This window comes from Thamnophis elegans, chromosome 5, assembly GCF_009769535.1.
Source record: "Thamnophis elegans isolate rThaEle1 chromosome 5, rThaEle1.pri, whole genome shotgun sequence".
Lineage (NCBI taxonomy): Eukaryota > Metazoa > Chordata > Lepidosauria > Squamata > Colubridae > Thamnophis > Thamnophis elegans.
In genome coordinates, this window is record NC_045545.1 from 69202755 (window position 1) to 69223117 (window position 20363).

The window sequence follows — 20363 nt, forward strand, 5'->3', positions numbered from 1 at the left end:
CAAAAGGAAAATCCACCAGAATAGATAAGAAATGTTGGTGGTCATGTTCTACATTGCAATGCCAGAATTAAAGAGGACCTTTCCAGGTACCAGAAGCTGCCCTGACAAAAAGAACAGCTGCGTTCTTGCAGATGGAGAGCAGCATAATCCTCAAGGAGCCCATGGCTTTTTAGAAATTTTTATGCCTTAGAAATGGTGGCTTTGTGACACAGCTTGATCCTGCCTCATGCAAGTCAAAAGTAGGTTATAAGCTTTACGGGAATGATGTCGTCAAATAGCCACTAAAATGGGGAAAACATTGAAAATGAATTTGGATAACTCCCCACCGCAATTATCATGGGATTCATGAAACCTTCCAGACCCCTTCAATACACCCCTGGCTAATATAGATGGATAGGTGCAATAAATTACTGGAAGGTCACTAGTAATCTTTAGTAAAAGCCAGTTAAGATGACAAGCAAAGCACAGCCACCAGAAGTGGAAATATTTGATAACCTGTAACTGATTCTAGTTTTTCTGGTGAGATGAACACTTGGGAATCTGGTGGTTCTACTTGCCCATTGATCTTCTGAATGCTTTGATCAACAGAAGGATCAAACTCTAAAATAAGTTGGGAGAAAAGAGCAGGAACATTCCAGACATGCGTGCTATTTACCAATGATATTTAATATACCATGGCTTTAGCCTAACAAACTAAAGATAGAAGGCCAGAAGAATGAAAAATATTGAAGTAAAAACATTCTTGACCTCAGGTTTACTGTTAAAATGAGCACTGAGATCCCAAATAAAATAAAAGCAGAACTTAAAATATAAAATAAATGAATTAGAAATATGAGAGGGAATAAAAGTATTTCAGAACTATAAATAAAAAAGCTGAATGCATTGATCAACAGAAAACTTGGATCAAACTCTAAAATAAGTTGTGGGGGGAAGGGCAGGAACTTTCTAGACATGCATAGTTCTTTTCTATTTACAATTATATTTAATGTAGATAGTGGTTTTAGCTTAACAAACTACACATATACAGTTCCATAAACTATTTCATCTGGAGCTTTTAATAGTGTCTTATCTGTTTCATTCCCTTTCCAATGTCACCTGAACAGCTTCTTTCTATACTATCATTTCTGGGCTCACTTATAGCATAGGAAGAACTGGCAAAGGGAAAAATAAAGATTTTCTAGATTCTTGGATTCCAGTTGTCTTCACTGACATCTGGTCTAATATCTGAAAATTGCAATCCTTTCCACCAGCCAATTTGATATATAGTTCTGTTGCATTCTGTTTGCTTTTACCTGGGTCTTCTCCTTGATACACACAGCATCACCAGTTCACACATTGCAAAATATATTTAAAAAACCTCCTCTTCCATTACCAAATGTTTGCACGATTTTATATATTTACAACTAAAAGGCAGCTGATTCAGTTAAGAATGAAAACTCTCAGTGTTCGTATGACGCTGAGCTTGATTGTATTCCATAGGGGGGGGGTGGATTTTTTAACCATCAAATCAAGGCATCATCTGAAATCCATTAGAACAACTTAAACTGCCAACTTCAAGAGAAGTTCTTGACTCATCAAAACTCATTTTGTCATCACAAGCAAAATCAATGGGGAAGCCAGATTCATTTAACTTAACAACTGCAATGATTCACTTAAGAACTGTAGCTAGAAAGGTTATAAAATGGGGCAAAACTCACATAACAAATGTCTCACTTAACAACATAAGTGAGACATCTCTTAAAAACCTCCTATGTTTGAGCAACACAACTTTTGGAGGCAAATCATTCCACTGATTAATTGTTCTGTCAGAAAATTTCTCCTTAGTTCTAGGTTGGTTTTCTCCTTGATTAATTTCCACCCATTGCTTCTTGTCCTGCCCTCAGGTGCTTTGGAGAATAAGTTAAACCCTTCTCTTCTTTCTGGCAGCACTTTAGATATTGGAACACTGCTATCATGTTATCATATCACTTTGTTCAAGGAGATCAAACCTATAAAGTACTTGAGATAAAAATGTGTATGCAGTGTGCTAGGGAGAAGAAAAGATGCATGTCATAACCCAGAAGGATGTCAATTATTTTTATTTCCTGTTTCACTATTGGTGAAGTCTTCTAAAGAAAGAGATATCTGGCTTGATGTCTCCTAGCATTTCCCAAATTCTTCTAGCCATAGAATGTTCATTCAGTATTCACACAGGTCCTCTTACATTTCATTGTTCATCTTGGGAATAATCTCCTTGCTGGTTCTGGGAGATGATCCAGTTCCAAACATTGGTGTTTAACTAGAAAACCAGTGTAATTGAATAACATTTTATGTATTGCTTCTGCTTTGCAGTTAATTTGGTCCTTAGAGACCAAGTTTGCCTCTGCTCAGGGTCTACCATCCATTTTATCTCACTCAAAATGCATTCATATCTTTTTGCTAGTTTTAGTGAAGTACATAGGTCCAGATCTGACACCTGTTATCTATGCTTATTCGTTTTGAATGATTATAGTCTTAATTGTTGGTCATACCTTTTGTTCTACATGCCTTCACTGTAACCTGCTAATAAAAGAAACTAATTATCCAGTCAGCTAGGGTTTTTACCTTGCAGGTCTGTAATTAGTATGCCTTATTGGCAGGAGCGTATTTCCATTTCTTTTTCTCTTCCTTTTAAAGAATGTATCCTTCTCTTAAGTCAATTATTTACAGGTGGTTTAGATTTTCCATCCAGTAAGTGTGGAGAATCTGTGGGTCAGAATCTTTTGGATCTTGAAACCTTCCCATCACCCACACTGTCTGGCTCCTGTTGTTATATTTACTGTGGGATTTTCAATTGCAAGGATCTAAGGAATGCTTTGCAAGTGGGGAGGCAGGTTGCCTCTCTAAGATCAAGTAGAAATCGTGTGAAACCTCATAGATGCATAGATGCTATCATGTAACATTTGAATTCCTTGAGTCTGAGAAAAGCAAACTGGAGTGTATTTTCCTTTCTAAATATCAGTAGACTCCTTCCTGAAACATTGTTAAGCACTGGGGCCTGGGTCAATGTTCCCTCTAAGCTGCGCAGTGGTGTGGCCACGCACGTAACAAGAAAACACCGCACAGAAGTTTCAAATTGTCGTGCAGTGTTTTTTAATGTCTTAAAATATGATCAAAATATTGCCCCTCCCTCCCTTCTCTTTCTGCACCGAACTCTCTCCTGCATCTGGTGATTGGTGAAATCAAGGAAGACTCTACCTGGAGATCGATGACACTACAGAAGGGAGAATTCTCATTGGTCCTCTGGAACTTCGTCGGTTCCTGGGAAAACGTGATTTGCTGGTTGTAGCCTGTGTTTCTCTGCACATCCAGGGTTTCTCAGGCATTGCGTCATCTGAAGCCCCGTTCTAGGCTCGGCAGTCTTTCTGTGATCCCTTCGCTTTGTGGAAAGAGGGAAGCAGTGTGGAGTTGGACTACCTGAGCCAAAGGGGTCTACGGAATCTTGAGACTTGATTTTTGAGCAGTATCAATCCATTCCACTCTTTCCTTTCCCTTTCTGTCTTCCTTTGATCTTCCTTTTCCTTTCCCTTTTCTTTTTCATTTCCTTTCTCTTTTCCTTTCATTTCTCCTTTCCTTTTTCCTTTCCTTCTTTTCTATTCCCTTTCCTTTTTCCTTTCCTTTCTCCTTTCCTCTCTCTTTTCCTTTTTTTTCTCTTTTCCTTTCCTTTCCTTATTTCCTTTTCCCTTCTTTTTTCTTTTCCTTTCCCTTCCCTTTCCCTCCCTTCTTCATCCTTTCCTTTCTTCTTTCCATTTCCTTTCCTTTTCTCCTTCCTTTTTTTCCTTTTTCCTTTCCTTTTTCCTTTCCTTTTTCCTTTCTTTTTTCCTTTCCTTTTTCCTTTCCTTTCTCTTTTCCTTTCCTTTTTCTTCTTTCCCATTTCCTTTCCCTCCCCCTTCCTTCCTTCCCTTCCCTTCCTTCCTTCCTTCCTTTTGGGGGTCTGAGGGAGAGGGAGGGGACCCTTTTCCTCCTTGCCCCCCTCCCCAACATCTGCTCTGATGGCAATTATGGCTTTAAAAAAATTCAGGTGCTCAGGCATGAAAATGTGCCGCTCAAACACTATACTTTTCCGTACACACTAAAAAAAATTAGAGGGAACATTGGCCTGGGTAATTTCATCTGCCCTCTGAATTCGATTCTAGGTAAAGGATTTAAACCCCCATAGAGGGATTATGGTTGAAGACTATCCAATAGGGTGCATAACATCCACTGCATACCATCCAGATGCATACTATCCAGTGGTGGGATTCATTTTTTTTTACTACCGGTTCTATGGGCTTGGTGGGCATGGTTTGGTTGGTGTGGCAGGGGAAGATACTGTAAAATCTCCATTCCCTCCCCACTCCAGGAAAAGGTTACTGCAAAATCCCCATTTCTTCCTGATCAGCTGGGACTTGGAGGTGGAGAATAGATGGGGTCAGGGCTAGTCAGAGGTGGTATTTACTCAAAATTTCCACTTCTGGTTCTCCAGAACTGGTGAGAACCTGCTGAATACCACCCCTGATACCATCTCCTGGTGGTCATTATAAGTAAAAACTAAATGCCACACAGGACATAAGCCATGTGAAAACAAAATCCCCTTCTTAAGTGGTGGAGGAGTGGAAATCATGCAAACCTTCCTAAATGAGAGCATACTATAATGTAGCATCTGTATCCCCCTGGTCTGAAAGCTTAAGAAAGCAAAGGTGCATTGACTACATGACCCTCTCTAAAGTCAAAATTCGTCTGCAATGTTAGGCAACAAAACCAAATCATCCTATTGCCCTGGGATGTTGTCTAAAGGATCAAAGAATTACATTCCAGATGTTCTTAAACTTTTCAAAGAAAAAGTTGTACCAGTCATTTAGTTTAAAAAATGTTGCATTCAGTTACTTTTTTCATTGTGCAAAAAAAGTCCATATTTCATTGACAAAATGGGATATATTTCATCCATTCTTTTTTTAAAAAAAAAATACCAACCATCCAACCATTATGTTTGTTTAGAGAATATAAGAAAGTTTACTTGTGCTGCATATCTGGAGGCACCAGACTAGGGAAGGCTGTGCCAAAGTGATTTCTATCAAGATAATCTTGCCAAAGTATAATTTCTTACATTTCAATGCCTTTTACACATTCCAATTCATCCTAAAATAGATACTGGGATATCTGACAACCCTGAAACAATATAGATTCTAAAAGTTGAATAATTATTATTCTCATAGGAATGAAATCTGGCAGCAGATGTCAAAGGTGACACTTCACATGTCCTTAAAATAACTTCATCTAATCAGATTGTTTCCCCCCCCCCCCCAAGAGAAAAAAATGATTTTCATTCTGACATTTCTATGTAACATTCTAATGGGCTGGAAATAGCTGCAGTACTCATGTGCCAAAGTAACTGAAACAATTGAGTGCGGTGGGGTTTTTTTAATCTGATGATTAAATGAAGGATATAATTCATATTAGCAGCAACACAGACAAATGCTCCCAATTCAGCATATAGGAATGAATATCTTTGGCCTATTAATTGATTCAGTAGCAGAGTACAACTGCAGTTGATGTCTTCTTTGGGATCTTATTTTTACATCATTTTGACTCTTACTTTTTGTAATTCAAAAAAAGTATGACTAAGAGCTTTGCATTAATCTAAATCCCCAAACCTGGCATTTTATCATGACATATAAATGCCATGCCAGCCTTGTAGCAGCTATATCATGGAGCATGAATACAGATCTACGATATATTATACATTACACTTGCAAGATGTAACTAAGAGACAAGTAATTAGAAGGAACGGTAAGAATTGTCTTGTTCAACAGCAAATGCACACATTTTAATCGTATGTGATTTGTGGCCCAAATAATGCAGAGTGTTTAGATGGAGTACAAACCATATGACTTCCTTGGTTAGAACAGAACATAGAACATTGTCACAGATGGAAGGGACATTGGAGGTCTTATAGTCCAACCCTCTGCCGGAGCAGGATTCCCTATAACATTTCAGACAAATGGCTGTCCAGTCTCTTCTTAAAAGCTTCCAGTGATGGAGGAGTCACTGCCCAATGACTATAAATGGGGAGGAAATATCAATGATTGGGGAAAAAAGGAGTGCCTAAATAGCATTTCCTAGCTTGACATCTTCAAATAGCTGAGGTGTGTGTGTGTGTGTGTGTGTGTGTGTGTGTCAGTGGTGGGTTTCAAAAATTGTTTGAACCTACTCTGTGGGTGTGGCCTCCTTTGTGGGAGTGGCTTGACCGATATGAAGATGCTGACGACACTTGTCAGAACCACCTTAAATTACCTCACACATAGCACTGGCATGCATAAGAATATGATGTAAACTTGTTTTTTAAAAGGCATCTTTGGTTTGCCTTAAAACAACTTCAACACACACAATGTTCTGATTGCACCACAAATGCAGTAGTCATCCTTACCTTTCACAGAGGCACTGAGTTTTATAAATATGAGCATGATAGTGTAGAATAATCATATCCAAGGACCAGTGGTGGGTTTCAAAACATTTTGAAACCTCTTCTATAGGTGTGGCCTGCTTTCCGGGTCCACTGGTGGAACCTCTTCTAACCGGTTCAGTAGATTTGATGAACTGGTTCTACCGAATAGGTGTGAACTGGTAGGAACCCACCTCTGGTGTGTGTGTGTGTGTGTGTCTGTATCTGTCTCTGTGTGTGTGTGTGTGTTGTTAGTTTTCCCATTTCCATTTCTGTCCACAGAAATATCCTCTTAGTTAACAGTTTGAGTAAGTCGCTATTGCACTGGCTTTGGAGTACTGTTGGAGCAGTTCATGTGAGACACTGCCAAGAAAGAAAATGCCTGATTGCCAGTTCTAAATGACCCTGACTAGCCTCTCTTTCCTTGACAGATCTCTGGTTCATTAAATGCCTCACAGGGAAGCCAATTTGAGTTTGCTTTATGAAATAGAAGCAATTTGTTATTCACCACAAGCCGGTACGTGGGGACAAAATTATCTGACTCGGTCTTTTTTACCCTACAGATACAATTGTACAAATGCAATGACTTCCATGAACTTGTCCTGTACCTTCTGAGAGTATCCTAGAAATATGCATAACGTTTTCAGCTAAACGCTTTACACTCTGCTCCTTTGCACATCAGTAAAGTCTCATGTGACTAGGCAAATGAGTCAGGAATGTAACAGCTTGGAAATGATATCCCTTCTCATTGTTCAAATTATATATAAAAAGTACACAAGAGCCGTAAGGCCAAGTCTCCTGACCATTTTATGATATTAAGAGCAAGGCATGAAGGGTTAATTATATATTGGGATGGTAGACATTCTTTTATTCACTACCAATTTTTTATGTAGTCTGAATAATAATACTATGAAATACTAATGCAGGAAATTCTTAAGCTGCATTAGAACTTTAAATTTTGACCTGCATGTTCCTTATCTCCTATCTATTTCTGCATTGATTTATTTGCACGAAATAGATCGGTAATCCTGTCCCATCATTCCCTGTTGTCCACCAGTGAATTACCAACTGTGGATTATAAAATTAGGAGTTATAGAAAGTCTAATTAACATTTGCAAAAGTATCTGAGACCAGAATTCAATCAAGGTGTTTGTTGAAACTTGATTTGCAATTGCAGGAAGCAGCCACACACTTATTTACTGAAAAATCTTAATTGTTTTCTCACATGCATAATTGTCTGTCAACACTATAATCTCTGACATAAATGCATAAGTATCCAAATGGTTTAGATGTCCTGCAATAATTCAAATAGAAGGTTTTCTGTTGTTTTCTACCTGTAATAGAGAATGATGTACAAAGGAATGCAAGAATGTATCTTGCCTAAAGGCCACACAACTGAATGAACATATATTGATTTGCTCCATTCATGAATTCAAGCAAGGAACTGCTATTGCTTAGTGAGCCATTTGTTAAAAAGGCTGGGGGAGCCATTTCATAATCCTGGCAGAAAAATCAAGTGGATGCATTTGTCTGAAATGTATTAGATCTTGCTTTGATATCTTGTTTAGATTTTCACAGCTAAATTAAAGTCTTCGCATTTATCCATCTATGAAGAGGCAAAAATGAGAAAACAAAATTGGCACTTGGAATGCCATCACAAGGGTATGCATGAAGCCATTATATTCACATGGATGAATCCCCATAAAAATTCAAGAAGCTTACAAAATTTGTTGGAAAAACTGGTGCAAGCAACTAATGTTCACAGGATTAGGCCATAAACCATGTTCTTTAATGACCCATTCAAAGTCAATGCTGAAAAGGTTGGACAACAAGCTTCTATGAGCCAAAAAAAAAAAAAAACCAGCTTGCCAACCTCCCCGAATGAGATGAAGATGTTTGATCCAGGGAACATCATTACTGGGTCTTCACAATCTAGTTAATCCAAACCAGAGGTGGGTTTCAGCCGGTCCCGTCCAGTACACATGTTTGAAAAAATTTTCAGCTGATCCCATCCAGTATGCGCGGTTGAAATAATTTTGTGTCCGTTCCCATATAGGGGCCTCTGGAGGCCCCATACTGGAAGGGTACCTCCCCTGGCCTGCCCCCTCTGCTTGCTGCCACTGCCCACCCAGTCACCGTTTGCCCTCTCGCCCTGCCTGTTCTCACCAGACTTGCCATGGCCACCCACTTCCTTTGCTGCATGGCACTTGCTTCCTTCTCTTTGACAGCTGCCTAGTTTCCAATGGAGGGGAGAGAAATCCATGCATTAGATAGGGAGGAAAGGCAGTCCTAGCGGAAGCTCATCCTTCTCTTCCCTCTAATGCATGGATTTCTCCACACCTCCGCACCATTGGAACCCAGGGGGCTGTCAAAGAGAAGGGAGCGCAGGAGTTTCTTCCAACAGCCAAAGCCTCTGTCTGCTCCTCTTCCTTCCCCTGCTGTTGGAAGAAGCCCCTGTGTTTCCTTGTCTCCCCCTGATTTGTCCCCCCCCCCCACCGCAAGCGAAGCAGTTGTCAGAGAGAAGGGAGCGTGGGAGCTTCTTTCAACAACCAAAGCCTCTGTCTACTCTTCTTCTTTCCTTGGCTGTTGGAAGAAGCCCCACGTTTCCTTCTCTTTGACCGTTGTCAGTGACAGACATGCGGGAAATGGTGTGTGTGTGTCCTTAGCAGTGTTATAATCCTCATAGCTTCTTGCTCAGTTTCAGTGATTAATGCTATGTCATCAGTGAACAATAGCAACAATGAAACCACACCATTACTTTCTTTCTTAAAGAAACATGGATCAGCCATGCCAGCTTTAAAACCTATCTTAGTTAACTCCTTCACTATACATTGATTCCATTCATAGCCTGATTGCTTTAAGCCATAAATATTCTTTTTTAACTTCCAGCAATCAGTGTTATTACCAGTGTTTAACCCTAAAGGCTTTTTAAAATATATAGATTGTTGCAACGGTGCATGGAGATATGTCGTCTCAACATCTAAATGATTCACTACATATCCATGCCTAGCTGCCCAAACTAATGATGCACATAATGTTGTAGCCTTTAGACTAGGTACAAATACCTCATCATAGTCATTGGCTAACTGATCAAACCCTTGTGCTACCAATCTGGCTTTATGGGTAACAGTCCCATCTACACTTGTTTTAATCTTGTAGATCCATTTACATTCTATGGCATGTTTACCTGGGGATAACCTTACATTTTCATACACCTCTAACTTTTGTAAGGATTTCAGCTCCTTTTCCATTGCTGTTTTCCAAACTATCTGCTCCTCCTTAGGATACAGGGTTATCATCGATAGGCTTATCAATAGGTTGCTCGCCATCTTCTTCAGGATAGGTAAAGGTCACTACAATAAACAGCTGTCTGTATATGGTATTGCATATCAACGCCAACTCTTCTTTACCTATGTCTGGTATAACCTTGTAAATGACTTTTATTGTCATAACTGCTGTATAGCTGAAAAGAGGAGCCTCTTGATGGATTAAAAATGCCTGCATAACCTTGAATAAGATAAGTGCTGCCTGCCACTTGGCTAGAGGGATTCATCTACTCTACTGGCCCAAACAAGGAGCTGATAATGCTGGATTTCACTCGGGACTGTGCTTTCACAACACATTTTACCCAAGAGTCATATGCAATAGTGTCACATGGGAGCCTTCACCTGTTCCTGGATGCGTGAGGGGTAGGGGTGGAAATCTGAGCCAAGCAGGGACCAGGGTTGGCCTGCAAATGTTCATGAAATAAACTCTGAAAGATGGTTAAAAAAAAGTGTTAGGTAAGCTCCCCGTTGGGAGAGCGAATACGTTCAGAGAAGCGTTGTGAGAGTTGTGTTGGAGAAACACACAAACCAGCATACAGAGACACTGCAGTTTAAATAGGCTTTTACTTTTGTGGAAATAGAGGTATCAGAGTCCATCAAACAGTCCAAGTCATACTCGGATAAGACAGTCAGTCATCAATGTCTTTCAGTTAAGGGTTAATCCAAATAACATAGTCCAGTATCATATAATCAGGTCAGTACTCAAAGTTTGCTAACAGTTGCAAAACTTACAATAGCTCACGGCAGTCAGATCAGATCAGCCTCTAACAAACAGAGAGCTAACAGTCGTTCTGGCTCCCTCTTATGGCCGATTGAGGAAAACAGCAACCAGTCACATTTTACAGTATGATTTAAAGAAACAGGTACAACATTGTTACATGATTTATATATTGCCAACCCAACCGTTAGATTATATTCCTAACAGGGGGGGGGGGGTGTAACGACACATCTACTGTACTTGCACAAGGCAATCAAGAACCAGTAATCCCTGCTTGCAAGCAGGGATTACTCATCTCTCCCTTCTGGCAGAGCTGCAGTGTTGGAGCTTGGAAGTGAGGTGGGTTCCCCTCCCCCACCACCATTCTGGAAGAAAAGGAATCTAGTGCAGCATCAGGAGGAGGGGCAGTGTAAAGAAGTACCACTTTAAACCAAAGCCTCTGAGTAACTGGAAAAGAAAGCCATGCTTTTTGAGTGGCAATTTTCAGCAGCGTGGTTTTCTTTCCTAGTTACTCAGGCTTTGGTTTAAGGTGGCACTGCTTTACACTGCCCCTCCCCCTGCAAGCGACAGGTTCCTCAGAGACTCGGCAGGCAGCTCAGGGGAGACAATGGCCATGATGACTTCACTCCCCAGGAGCTGCCGCCGCTGCTGCCTAAGCCCTCCCAAGAGCTGAGCAGAGCAGGAGCCCCAAAAGCGAAACGTCTCTCCTTTCCAGTCATTGCTGCCTGTTGGTCTAATTTCCTGATGCAATTCGTGGAGCTGCTTGCCCTCATGAATATGTGGGGTTGGCATTTTCAGGCTTTCAATGCCTACAGCTATAGGTAGGAAGACGGGGGCATCTCGGGAGTGAAGCCTTCAGTGCCAAGTGCCAAGTCCCTCTTCTGCCACCAGGAAAATCACCCCCACCCCAGAAATTTTCACCAACTGGGAAGTGTGTCTGAGAGAGGGGGCAGAGAGAGAGAGAAAGAAAGAAAGAAAAAGAGAAAAAAGCATAAAGAAAGAAAGAAAAAAAGAAAGAGAGGGAGGGAGACACAGGAAAGAAAGAAAGAAAGAGAGAGAGAGAGAGAGAAAGAAAGAAAGAAAGGAGGGAGGGAGGGACGGACGGAGGGGGAAGAAGGAAGGAAGGAAGGAAGGAAGGAAGAGAAAGGAAGAGAAAGGAAGGGAGGAAAGAAAGAGGGAGAGAGAGACACAAGAAAGAAAGAAAGAAAGAAAGAAAGAAAGGAGGGACGGAGGGGGGAGGAAGGAAGGAAGAGAAAGGAAGAGAAAGGAAGGGAGGAAAGAAAGAGGGAGAGAGAGACGAAAGAAAGAAAGAAAGAAAGAAAGAAAGAAAGAAAGAAGGACGGAAGGAAGGAAGGAAGGAAGGAAGGAAGGAAGGAAGGAAGGAGAACTTATGGTCACAATTGAGCCCAAAATTTTGGTTGCTAAGCAAGAGCATTGTTAAGTGAGTTTCACCACATTTTCCAAGTTGGCCATGCCCACCTGGTCACATGACCGCCAAGCCCACAAAACAGGCCACACCTACAGAAAACTTTTCTAAAACTTTTTGAAACCCACCACTGATCCAAACCAAACACATTAAGACTTAGCAAATGCTAGAAATAGCCTATTACACCAAGATTGGATGAAAAGTATTGTCTGCAGTCTTATAAATTGGCAAAAGATGACTGTAGTGAACCAAAAGCTCTGACATGTTCTTTACTGTATTATCTGTTCTTTCACTTCACTTGGCAGGAATTTGTTTATAGTTCATGAAATAGAAGCCTGCAGTAAGTATTTGTCAGTGTGTTTTAAGCAACATGATTGAATTTTTGACTGCTAAAAAAAAGTCCTTCCAACTGAAATTTGCTACTGAATGCTTATGGTGAGGATTGGGTTGATGTGAGTACAGTGCATTGCTGGACTAAACATAAGAAAGTGAAATGGGAAAAGCCTATTTGTGTGATCAAGAATAAAGCGGATGACTTATGACAGCAACCAACAAGTTTCCCACGAGAAACGTCAATGAACAGATTAAGGACCCTCAGCAGATCACTCAAGGGACATTCCTGTCAAGCTTGGCATTTTGCAGGAATATGTAGGTCACGTTATTCACGTTCTTCAATATCATAAGGTTGTGCAAGATGGATCCCTCACATGCTGTCAGCTCCACCAGTGAGAGCAGAGCAAGAAATCAACTTACAATTTATTTGATCAGCTCTGCTACTTATATTGAAATTCAAAGAGTCACAGTATCTTGCAAGTTCTGATTGTGCTGTACAACTAGCCACTTTCTTATGGTTCAGTGAATTAGGGAGGCATCTGTCTAAGCTGCTTCTGAATGAAAATTACTGTTTTGGACTTTTGCTTCAGCCACTTTTATCTAGGCAATGGATTCAACATCTCCATCAAAGTAATCTCTCTTAGTCTCTAAGTCTGCTTATGGCGGAAGGAAAGATTTGAAATTGGTTGGCAAGTGTTGTTCCACTTGCAAAAATGAAGATGAGGTACTTTTTAACAGATTAACAGAGTTGGAAGGGACCTTGTAGGTCATCTAGTCCAACCCCTGCTCAAGCAGGAGATCCTACACCATTTCTTACAAATGGCAGTCCAATCTTTTCTTGAAAGTATCAAGTGATGAAGCTCCCACAACCTCCGAAGTCAAGCTGTTCCATTGGTTGATTGTTCTCACTGTCAGAGAATTCCTCCTTGTTTCGAGGTTGAATCTCTCCTTGGTCAGTTTCCATCCATTATTCCTTGTCTGGCATTCAGGTGCTTTGGAAAATAGCTTGATTCCCTTCTCTCTGTAGCAGCACCTCAAATATTGGAACACTGCTATCATGTCTCCCCTGGTCCTTCTCTTCATTAGACTAGCCATGCTTAGTTCCTGTAACCATTCTTCATTCCCTAATCATCCTGGTTGCTCTTCTCTACACTTTTTCTGTAGTCTCAACATCATTTTTATAGTGTGGTGACCAAAACTGGATGCAGTACTCTAGGTGTGGTCTTACTAGGACTTCATAGAGTGGTATTAGTACCTCACTTGATCTTGATTGTGTCTCTCTGTTAATGCAGTTTAGGATTGTGTTGGCTGTTTTGGCTGCCGCTGCACACTGCTAACTTCTTTACCACATTGTGAAAGCTCCACATTATGGAATATCATCAAAAAACTTCACCTAAACTTAGTGTTAAGTTTTTGGGGAGAGGAGTTTCATGGAAATCTTTCAGCCTGACATCATTATGAGAGAACTACATTGCAATACACAGAATTTGTAGATCAAATTAAGCAGAATCTGGAGGGACAAGAAGAAAAATTTTCCTGCAACACAGCAATATTAAGCTTCACACCTCACAAGCCACTGAAGAGGCAATTGCAAAGTTGGATAAATCTTGCCCCATCAGGGGATCATGCAATTTCTGCTTTTTTCCCGCTAAGAGTGAAGCTTTTCATGTCCATCTGTTTAACTCAACTGAAGCTGTGGAAAAGACTGTTAAGATCTGATTGAAGAAAGAGTTATTCTATGATAGCTTTAAGAAACTTGTCCATTATTGGCAGAAGCAAGTAGAGGTCATTTCAAGAATTATTTTCCTGTTTCATTTTTTGTTGTTAAATCTCTGCTTAAGTGAAAACTATGGATGCAGAGGCATCCCGTTTCTCTACAAATCATCAATTCAATCTTTAAAGTCAGCATGCAGAAAATTTTCCCCTAGCTGTTTTAGAAAAACATTCGGTGAAAAAGCACAATGATGATTTCCAAAGTGCCTGTGTTTGTGTGTATGTGGGAATATGACTATAGAAACAAAAGACATGATTGTATACTGTTCCTGTATTGTCCTAAGCTCTGTCATTTTGTTTTGTTATGGATTAGTATGCTGTTTGAACCCAAATGCAGCAATTTATTAATTATGATTTACTTTTTAAACAATGTATGAATTCTATAACTATGCTTGTTCTGGGAAGGCTGCTCTGTTGGTCTGCGGCTAATTTTTTAATAACAAGAAAGCTCACCAGAATATCACTGGAAAAATTGTCAAGGCTAACTAGCATTCAGTAACTTCAATTTCTTTGTTTGGAGAATAACATCACTTGCCTTATACATTTTTTCCTGAAACTCTAAGCTGCACACAGCATTTTAAAGTACTACTTGTAACATTTTCCCTCATTAGCCAGGCTTCTCATATGATACATTTGTGAAGTGTTTCAACAACACTATTATTATGCAGAGTGGCATAGTCATGGCACTAAAATTACTCAAGGGAAAGAAAAATTATGACCTTGTCCTACACCTAAAAAAAATCACTATTCCCTTAAAAAAAACAGTTAATGAGCTTAATAGGAACAAAAAAAGAAATAAAGTAGAAACAAAATTAATAATGAGCCTTTTTATTAGCACAATGGTTAACTAACACTTTTTACTCCCTTAGAAGCCACTGAAGTAAATGAAATGAAATGAAATGAAATGAAAGCAAAATAACAAGGATAATCACAAAGGCAGCCTTCTCAACTCAGTCTTCGGAATGATGGCTGGAGGTTCTTGGAAGTTGGATCTCAAGTCATTTGGAAGACATCCACTAGGAAGGATTGCCCCAGGGGTGAAATTCAGCAGATTCTGACGGATTCTGGAGAAAAGGGTAGTGGAAATTTTGAAATTTCGGAGAACCGGCAAAGACCACCTCTGGCGGGCCCTAGAGTGGAGTGGGGATGGAGATTTTACAATATCATTTCCCCGGGAGTGGGGAGGGAATGGGGATTTTGCAGTATCCCACCCCTGCCATACCCACCAAGCCATGCCCACAGAACCGGTAGTAAAAAAATGAATTTCACTACTGGATTGCCCCGCAACAGTAAATGTGTTACAAAGGTGCTAGACCATAGGACAGATGTCATTAGAAAGATTTCATCTATTTCTAGATTCAGAGATAATGTGAGTTTTGAATCATAGACACCTAATAGAACAAGAAGTTCTTTTGAAGGTAAGATTCAAAAAATCAAACCAAAACAATACAAGATACAAGATGACAATTGTAAAGGAAAAGAAAGCTTCCTGCCCAGGAAGGCTCAATGACAAAGCTGGTGGATGGAATCATTAATTAGCTAATTCTGTATGCTGCCAAATCATTTAGACACACAATAGCTTACAACAATATCAATGCCCTATAAAACATCCATGATAAAATAAAAAAATCTCTAATAACATTACAATGCTATTTGAATAGAATCAAATTATTTTTCAAATACACAATACTAAACAACTAATAATAAAATTCAGTTTGAAATGGTGCATAGTTCCCTCTAGAAGATTACAGTCTTCAATATTTTCCAGAAGGTCTTCATTGAGGAGGGTAGTTTAGCTTCTAAGATGAAAACTACTGCAGGTCCTGGGGGCAATTTATTGGCAGAAAATTTACTCGGGAACAACTCTGAAAACTGCTGAGCTCTACTTATTGGGCTGGATAGCCTTCGGCCAATTTGGATCTCTATACTCAAGGATATACCAATTACAGAAAGTTTTTGATAGGCCCCTTAAATAAGAGCCAGCCCAGCAGTGTGCTGCAGCTGTCAAAAAAGCCAACAGAGTTCTAGGCTGCATAAACTGAGGGATAGAATCAAGATCATATGAAGTGTTAATACCACTTTATAATGCCTTGGTAAAGCCACACTTGGAATACTGCATTCAGTTTTGGTTGCCACAATGTAGAAAAGATGTGGAGACGCTAGAAAGAGTGCAGAACAACAAAGTAGATTATGGGACTGGCGGCCAAAACATAAAGAATAGTTGCTGAAACTGGATATGTCTAGTCTTATGAAAAGAAGGACTAGGGGTGACATGATAGCAGTGTTCCAATATCTCAGGGGCTGCCACAAAGAAGAGGGAGTCAAGCTATTCTCCAATGCAGGACAAGAAGCAATGGGTGGAAACTAATCAAGGAGAGAAGCAACCTAGAACTAAGGAGAAATTTCCTGACAGTAAGAACAATTAATCAGTAGAACAACTTGCCTCCAGAAGTTGTGAATGCTCCAACACTGGAAGTTTTTAAAAAAGATATTGGGTAACAATTTGTCTGAAGTGGTGTAGGGTTTCCTGCCTAAGTAGGGGGTTGGACTAGAAGACCTTCAAGGTCCCTTCCAGCTCTGTTATTCTGTTTATTGATTCAAAGTTCTAGAATAATTGCCTGTAGGATAAGGAATGGCAGAACTTGGGGGCAGAGTTAAATGAGGAATCAGCCTACAATCCCTATGTAGCTGCAAGGAATCTAAATCCACCACCACCACCACCACCTCGAATTCTATTGTCCCTTATCTAATTCCAAACAGGTGCTAACTGTTGGTTGAGAAGATTCCTGTGGATAAGTTGTTTAGCAATAAATCAGTTTAATTGAACCTTCTCATGTAGACCTGATCCTTTGCACTTGACATTAATCTTCTCATCTAACTAACCTGTTTTGAGTTAGACAAGAGTCAATGGAACTCAAGGGGATTTGGACCACCAATTCTTAATTAATCTGAATCTAGATATTATTTTAAAAAATATTCCTTTTAGCAAGGAAGGATAATTTTCTATTTTGAAAATGTTATCTTTAGATACCAGTCTATCACAATATTTTCATCCATCAGATTAAGCAGTTTGTTTAGCTATTCATCACCGGAAATTATTTCTCTCTTTTAAAAACTTATTTATTTAATAGATTTAATAAATATTTAACAGCTCAACCCAGAGGAAAAACAGGAAAAAATGAGAACACAGAGAAAAATCGATTTACAAAATGAAAAAAAAATTTTTTAAGTAACATTAAATATGTACTGCATGTTAAAATGCTTTTTATCTTCCAACCCATTACAGTACTGAAATCAAATAAAGATTCAGTAATTAATAAAAATGTCTATATAATATGAATCATAAGCCAGAATGAACAATTAATAAAATATTCCACCTAATCTAAGAAATCTGCCTTAATTTAACAAATAAAGCAAAAGCTTTATTTATTACTCAGAGAGCAACCTAAATCTTTGTTGTGGTACAAGTCCACATGTAGAATTATAAATTGAATAGGTGACTCATTTCTTCATCATTTAATCCTATCCTTTCATCCTATAGTAGTCTTTGATAAAAACAGTTCTGATCTGGGATCAATATCTTCCTGTCCATTCAGGGATGGCTTCATTCATTATTCATGCTTGCAAATAAATTGATAATTGTGGAATGGCTATTTATTAAGTTGCACATTAGCCATGCATTTGTTTGAGTGTGGGATTAGTTAATTCTGTGCCATCAATTTTGTTTCCCAATAGTCCAAATATTGTTCCAACACTACCTAACCCCCAGTGCCTCTTACGAACTTGAGAATTAGACCTACAATTCCATTGATAATATTTCAGCATCAGACTCACATTTTCTATTGCTCCTGTGTGATGAAACAATAATTGTAAAAAGAATACCTGAGTTTAAATGATACCAATTTTATTTTGCCTTTGTACTAACAAAAGTCTTTTTGGAAGCTAGATGAAGATAATTATTTTGCACAGGGTTAGGCTGGGTGAGCCATTAATATTGATGATCAGTAAATTATGAAGTCTGCCTTCCCTAGCAAAGCTCACAGCAGCACTCTGCATTGTTACTCTCATCAGTCTTCTTCTTTTCTCACACAATCAATGGCCATATGTCTAAATGTTCCATCTTGTTAAGAAAACAAACCCAAAGCCAAAATACAAACAACATCTTGTGGGTGGGAGACTGTGTCCCTCCTGTGAATCTGAATGAAGCAGGAAATGAGGGAGTGGGGAAATTAATTCAGGATTTAGATGCTGTGTTTCAGCTCTAACCAACAGTTTCGCAAGCAGCAACCAAAGCAGTGATGGGTCAGCCTGTATGGCAAGATCTACTCTGCAGCAAGAGGAAAGGGGGAAAAACCCCTACAAGTGAGCTGGCTATGTATATAGTTTCCTTTGTAAAAAAAAAAAAAAGACTCCAAAAGGAAGCATATTAAATAGCTAATTGCTTTAGAAAAGCAGTACCCAAAAGAATACAGCTTAAGAAGATCACAGTTCCCTGGCACCAATACTATTTAAAGGACTAGGCAGGATTTCCAGAATAAGAGGGAATCCGAGCACCAGTTGCTAAGGAAGATAGGCAGGAGGGTGACTGCCTAGGATTATCACTACTAGATGAGATCAAAGTGCTCAGATTTTTATAACTCTGGAGTCATCCAATGGTTGTCTAGATATTTGCAGCCTGTTTTTATTATAATGAGATTATTACCTTCTTATCCAGTTTGTGGGTTCCAATCTGGATCAGATTTGCTGCATTGGAAACAAAATCTGGACCAGATTAGTTTTGTATGATCCAGTAAAATCACCGTGTTTCCTTGAATTCCTTGTGAGCTGGAGCTCCTGAAGTGAGATGAGTTCATAGCTTGGATATTCAACACTTATGGAGGGTGCAGCCCAGTTGTGGGATTCAATTTTTTTTTACTACCGGTTCTATTGGGTGGTTTGGTGGGCATGGCAGCAGAAGGTTACTGCAAAATTTCCATTCCCACCCCACTTCAGGGTAAGGTTTCTTTAAAATCCCAATTCCCTCCCGATCAGCTGGGACTCGGGAGGCAGAGAATAGATGGGGCGAGGCCAGTCAGAGGTGGTATTTATCCCTTCTCTGAACTACTGGTCAGAACCTACTGAATACCACCTAACAAGACATGAACTGTTGTTTTAAAATATTTTTGATAACATCCTGGGTGTTTCTTGTCCTCTTGGATGGTGATATTTCTCAACATAAGGAGGGAAGTGAAAATATATTCAGCATTGTAAGGGGTTTATATTTTTTGGAGAGGCTAAGATTGAAAATAAGCAGCAATTGTGTCTTACTCTTAGGGTATTCTCTCTGTTTTTCTCTCAGACATAAACACACACATCCACATGCACACAGAGTGCTCTCTGTTGTGGTGTTGTTATTTAGTTATTCACCTCACTTCTGACTCTCCTGATCTGAGGGATCTCATTTCTTCAGCATTCAGTCAGCCACTGCCTCTTTCATTTTTTTTCTTTAATGGTCCTGTTTCTATCATCGGAAATGGCATCTCCCCATCTTGTCTTCTGTTAAAATTTAGTCAGACTGAATGCTTTTCCTTGGCAACCACATACCCAGATCAGAAGGGACTTGTCCTCTAAAGAACCCACCTCTGCTAGTTATCAACACTCATATATAAGAGCCGAGGTGGCACAGTGGTTAGAGTGCAGTACTGCAGGCCACTTCAGCTAACTGCTATCTGCAGTTCGGCGGTTCAAATCTCACCGGCTCAAGGTTGACTCAGCCTTCCATCCTTCTGAGGTGGGTGAAATGAGGACCCAGACTGTGGGGGAAATATGCTGACTCTGTAAACCGCTTAGAGAGGGCTGAAAGCCCTATGAAGTGGTATATAAGTCTAACTGCTATTGCTATTGCTATATATGCAACAACCAGCACCCAATACGTAGACATGATTGAAAGCAAACAATAGCCAGACAACATCAGACTGCTAGATCAAAATATTGCAGAAAAGCATCCAGTAGCCTACATTTCCTCCATGCCCTGATGACATCATTTGTGATATTCTCCACTATTACAACTGTGGCCTCAGTTTTTGGCAGTCAGGGTCGAGAAAGAACTCTGAAATCTGCAAAGAACAGTTCCAACAGTCTCATGTAGTTCTGAGCCCCCTCCATTTGTTGAAATAGCTAGTGCTGCTAAACCCCACATTTATTATTGCATTTTTATTCTTTTTATGACCCTTTCATCTCTTGCTTCAGAGTGGAGTCAGGGCGACTGAGTGAAGCTCAGCTGGTTGGATGCTCTTTTTGAGACCTATGCAGAGTTCGCAGCAGATAGTTTCTCTTTACTCCCTGATGGAGAAATACCTGCCACTTGCC